The sequence below is a fragment of the Rhipicephalus microplus genome, chromosome X (assembly GCF_043290135.1).
Source record: "Rhipicephalus microplus isolate Deutch F79 chromosome X, USDA_Rmic, whole genome shotgun sequence".
Classification (NCBI taxonomy): domain Eukaryota; kingdom Metazoa; phylum Arthropoda; class Arachnida; order Ixodida; family Ixodidae; genus Rhipicephalus; species Rhipicephalus microplus.
Genome location: NC_134710.1, coordinates 421,682,176 through 421,688,367, shown reverse-complemented (window position 1 = coordinate 421,688,367; position 6,192 = coordinate 421,682,176).

Here is a 6,192-nt window from a genome sequence, read left to right as displayed (position 1 = left end):
TGAGATTTGGTTTAGAGCGTTGGCTTTCTGTCACTGTGAGTTTAATGATATGTTGGCTAGTTTTTTAGGCGGTAGGCTATGCTGACATAATCTTAGGAATCAACCTAAAGTAAAGTATTCAGCGAAAGTTTTGCGCGTGAGCGTTTAGTCATAAAACATAAACATATGAGAAAATTCTGCAAGAAATCTTACTTGGTTCATTTACCTGCATTAGAATGCACTAGCTTGGCAAATATTTGTTTCATAGAGCACTTCTTGCAACACTTCGTCTACAAGACACTCACCCTTTATGGACCATGCATCATGACGTTCAATCATCAACAACTTCTTAACTTGGTGACACCTGCCAGAACCTTTGGACCTCTGTGGACGCACTCAAAATTTGTTTTTGAGCATAGGATCATTAAAGTTCTGAGAACGGTAACATCTGCTAAGGGAGTGCCGCAACAAGTGCTAGAGTGAATGGTAATGCTACAACAACTTGAGCTTGCCATGACGTATTTTCTGTGCAGAGGAAAGTTGCAAACTTTGCTCAAACTCTTCTTGGTACCCATTAACCACAAGTGCTACACGCGTGCATGGTGCGTGGATGTTTGGCTCAGGTGTACCATCTCCCGAGCGCTCAAATGAAGAAAAAAATGTATTATTTTCGGTGTTTAGATGTGTAGTTTCTGTGCAAGAGCACTTTCGTTTTTAGTGGAACCATGTTTACCAGTACTAGGTATAAAAGAGCCAGGAAGAGCAAGTAATGCATACGAAAAAGAACTTTTTTGTAATTGAGAGAATACTTAGAGTAATTAATGGTGGGAATGAGACCTTTGAATGTGTTTTAAAACGTAAGAGGCGTGTATGCACTGGTGAAGGCAGCAGGCTATCTCCTCACATAAAAGAGTGTTTCTATTCACAGCCAAGTGTTGTTGCCTTGACAATATCTGATGAAGTTGCACCATGCCTTCTCATTGAATTTGTTGCCGGTGCTGCAACATTTGCTGCAGTTCGAAATGAAGTCCTAATTCAAAAACTCTGAAATGTGGGCAAGCTTGTACTTAAACATGGTGTTTAGAGCGCGTAAACAGGCAAGAAATGATCGAGAGAGTTATAGAGATGAGCGCTCGTCGAGGACTTTATTTCACGGCGCCATTCGGTGTCGTCGAATGAAAGATTTTGTGATTGTGACAACGCACTGGTTGTCATTTTCTCACACATGCTAAGAGCTTTTCAATGAACTCAGAGTTAGGCAAGTTGAGGCGCGATCTTGTGGCGGAACAAAGCGAGCCCCGTCGTCTGCCTTGCACTGAGCACATTGTTCAAGGACGGTCAGTGCTGCCGAAATTCTTCAGCATATGTATGACATCACTGTGTGTGTTGTAGAAGTGGTAGTTTTTTTATGTTTTCTGGGGTGTTGTCACAGTTGTCTCGATCTGTGGTAGAGAAATATTTCTTGGCAAAGCTAAATTACCAAGAAGAAAATACAAACTTTATCTCGTCATTTCATTTGGCTCTCATGTTTCAGTACCTAAGTAGCAAGCCCCTAGCTGCAGGCAGGCCTGATAACCACGGTTCGCTCGTTTTTGATGCTCGAGTCATTTCCATCACGTACAAAACAACTGGCGCAGCACATTTTAGCCCGGCTGGTTGAACTAGTTGTGAACATGCTCATGCTCTCTTTGGTTTAAAAACTGGCATGCAGGAACTGTTGCTAGGTCACCGAGAACTGAAACGTAAGCACCTTGTAGATTACATTTTGTTACTCGTTTCTCCTGTGATTGCAATGCACATTTGTGTTTCATGAAAAACACTGGCATCCTGCAACGTGCACACATTTTACGCCACACGAAATCAAAACGAAGTCCTTAAAACCCAGACTCCTCACATTCCAAAAAGAAGCTTTTGTTTTGGATGCCCTAAAATGGCAAAACACAGAAGCAAACAGCATGCACAGAAGCAAGCAGACTGTTGCCACTGAAATTATATTAGTGACGTCAGGAATCAATTCTCGCCTTTGAACCACTTGTGGCTTTCAGTGACCTAAAACGTTTTATTATCAGTGCAGTTTATGGCATTTTAGGTACTCTTCTTGAAGACCTTGATAACAATGGTTGATGATATGGGTCATGCATCCTTCACCATTTATGTCAAGTCCTTCAGAAAGACATGCTTTATTCGGTTGCTGGTTGTGTCTACATTTTGTCAGTGTAGTGTGTCCAACTGATCTTTAGTGGCTTGTTTTGGCAGACGTCGAGTAGTAGAAGCTGTGATGTTATGCCGCCAAATGTGATGACTTGGTGCTGCATATGGTGTACTTGTCCGCCATCCGCTGGTCAAGTGGGCAGCTGAACGCTTCATGCATGAGCATTGCTCGCAGGCCTAAACCAACGCCAGACCTCTTTGCCAGACGTGGTCAATCCAATCTGCGACAGGCTTGTCATCATCCAGCACTTTTGTTTGTGTATACAATCACGTCATTCGAAAAATCACTTCAAAGGATGATATCTTTTGGGAACGCCTTCTGTTTGAAAATGAGGTGCGGGAAGCTTACGTTCATCTGATGGGCTACGAAGCATAAAAGTCACTTTTCTTTCGTGGCTTGATGACAACAGGTGCACTTGCTTTGCCCCATGTTTGACGGCTGTCGTGCCAGGCATCTTGAAGTGGATTGGTGAGAACTAGGATGACCACATGCCACCGGCAGCACCAAGCGAAAGAGAGAGGGTCATTGAAAGGGTCGTGAAACAAAAATAAAACTTCCCGGTTGAAATATTCTTCGATTTTATTGCGATTACACATACTAATTTAAAAATATTTTGCACAATATTTATTCTATATTTAGTGACGCCTATTTAAAATTGCAGTTTTTTGAGTATCGTTAGCGACCATGCACGACCATAGGCTGCTATAGGTGCTAATATCTGACGTCAGTGAGACGTCAAAATAAAGGAAGAAACAAAAGACAGTGTTACTTTTATTTTCCTCAAAGGTAATACTTTATAGAAACCTAGAAAAGAAATAAATAACAGAAAATAAAGTTCTCGCTCATTGATTTGTATTCTTTGCTATTAAAATGAGTTTTGTGCCCAGCTAGCATCAAACCTAATGAATGTAGCCGCGTGGCAAGCGCACCAGTCTGGCAGTTGCAGCCAAAGGCAGCACGCGAGCGTGGCAAGAGGTGCCACTGGGGGGCACCCGTCACAAGTTTGTTCCTTGCCACTCCGGTATCCCCGATCGCCCAAGTTTTTGTGGATTTCTTCGTTGCCGGTGGCATGTCAAACATTAGGTTATCTGTTTCTGACAGTGAATAACTCACGAATAAGTAACGTGATGTCTGAAGTGTGCAATTTCTGCAAGGCAACATCCATTTCTGAACCACCAAAGAGATATCGAGCTGTGATGAAAATTCTTTTCACAGGTAAACAGTGGCACCAGCCATCTCAGTAAACCGACCGGCTTCAATCCCACCTTTACATCAGGGCCGTGGACAAAACCAGTTGCACGGGTAAAGCATCATATAAGTGTACAAGGTTTAATCGCGTAGGCAAAAAGAAGCCCTCGACATTGAGTTCACGTTAGAAAGCCAGCGGTGCTATATCGAGAACGTTAGCTTTGCTATTCCTACTCTCGAAGTAGAGGATGAATATGGGCTGCAGCAATGTTTGTCGCTCGTGAAAGCGTAGCTTTGTTGGCAGTGTTATCAGACAACGAAGCATGACTGTGTAAGGTTGTTTGTTTTGTGTATGATGAAGAGGATACGATCTCTTTCGAGTGTGCAAGCTGAGGTGCCGTACGTGGGCGAGGCCTGAGCACTGATGGCTTGTTCGACGCATGTGTCTTGAATTGTTGTTTGCCGCGTGTGGCGTCACACGCCGGATCTGATACTGAATCGCACCTTGTGTGCAGCGCTTAGTCCTCGCTACGCAAACCATGTGCGTTGTCAGACAGTGCTGCATGCCCAACTGTTTGACGAAGTTCTAACGATATTTGTTCTCACAAGCTGCCTAGATAGCCACAGCGCAAAGCAGTGTTTCCAGCTATCAACCGCGATGGCCTCCGATAGTACGGGCACACAGATTGGAGCCTCATGGTCGTGACTTCTGTAAGCGGAGGTTTTGCTATGCGGTCTCGATACGAGTGCTTGCAGGCTTGTTTGCCGTCGCTGCAGCTGCTGCTGCCTTACTCTGACGATGGCGGGCCTCGAACTCGCATGGGTACGTTGGTGCATGGCTCAAAGCCTAAAAGCCAACTCCACTCAAGTAGACGACACTGTAGTTTGGGAAGGTCAGATCGTGGTGACGTCATCAAACAGTATGATGCTACGAACCACTGTCAACTAAGGCTCAAAAACACCGCTGCGTCGCCATGCTTTGTCGTCGACAGAGAGACTACAAAGGATGTCTTATAATAACCTCAGCTGCACAGTTGACAGAAACTTGATCTCGAAAACCGAAATTGCGATTTTTTATGTATTCGTTGAGCCCAGACCATGCAACGAGTCGAAGTATAGTATTCAATGAACACGCAGTTTAAAGTTTTTAGAGAACGTTACACGCCCTTTTTAACACTACTGATTGTTTATACACTATGTTAGATGCAGTGCAGACGATCTCACGTTGGGGCTTCTAGAATTGGTGACAGCACTGCATCTGATGACTGTGCAAATAATTGCTGGGCGGTTCACTAGTCGTGTGCTGTGCCTGGATGTGGTTCAGACTCTCTCGAGGTTATGAAGCGGTGTCAGGAATGACAATGGCACATAGCTGTTCATGAAATGTTATGTAGTCAGGATTGCTGGCTGGTAATAGGGCTTCGGAGAGACTCTCTTGCCGGACTTCTCGAAAAGGGCACCTGGAATACTTGCAGGCAGATCTAGAAAACTCTGGCTGCCACTTGAGACATTGGTAGATGGGTTGTTATCGGGTTGAATGACGTCTAGCTTGTGAGCGGCAGGCACCCAATGTGTTGAAAAATCAAACGGCATGCAAGATGAGAGGAACTAGGTCCATGGTGTCAGTAGCGTTGCAGGCTTCCACTGTTGCTAGAGGCAGTACATAGCTGCAATCAGAGCCAGCTCACCTTCGGTCGTCAAATCATGCAAAGCAGCCGGTGCACAAAACCAGGAGTCTGTAATGAACCCGACACTGTCAAGGGAAGCACACAGTGCTGATTACATGGCGTAAAGAAGCTCCGCTGGCCTTGTTTACAGAACCAGGATATCGGACACAGGAGCGACGCTTTTTGGAGTAACATGCCTCACAGTTAAGGGTTCATTGAGATAGGAATGTGCTCTTCATTGCCTTCGTATCTTGGAATTTTCAGGGGGGAATAAAGTGGACTACCCGTGGTTTGAAGCATGGGAAGGTTGATGTAGACGAGCTGCTTGCTGTGTGGTAATACTTCGGTTGATGGTGATGTTTGGCATTTTAGAAGTGCAGTACATCTTACAGTTCATCATGAGAGCATATACATGGTGCGGAAAAGTACAATGAGGTGCACGTGAAATCGAGTGAGAGGATATGCTTGAGAAATTCCTATATTTATTTGCTGGAGTCTGACGTCCTTGACGTCCTTGAGCTTCAGGGCCACCTCAAACTGTCTGAACAAAACTTGGATGTCGGGGTTCTGGAATGGTTGCAGATGCGAGCGAAATTTCAGCTGCCATTCATTGGGTAGGCAGCCACAAGCTGATGGTGTGGATTCGAAATAAATGGTTTTGCGCCGGTCACTGGCCCTTGTAATATTTGAAGTCACTAATTGTTGAGAGTGGGGAAATCAGGGTGAACCGTGCATGAAGCCTCAGACAGGCTGGCCGACGTTTCGATAGGAGGACCTATCTTTGTCAACGTCACCTTTTCATCTCTGGCGTGTTAGTTTTAAGGGGGCTGGTAGTGCCATCATCACTTGGTGGTGGCGTGTTTTCTGGTAATAGCGGTCTAGAAAGAAGAAAAATCTATAAAGCAGAAGAGTGCAGCCCTCGCTTCATCGCAAGTTAGATGGCAATGTTACAAAGTGTCCTCTTTTTGAGAGTAGGGGTAACGGAAGCAAAAAAGTGAAGAAAAGGGGTTGCGGAATGCGACGTAGGAGGAATGTGCTACGAAGAGGTGGCTGCTGCAGACACGAATGAATGAAAAGCATGAAATAGGTTTGCATGTGTCTCACAACAAAATATTTTATTTTCGAGAACGTTCAAACCACTGCTTT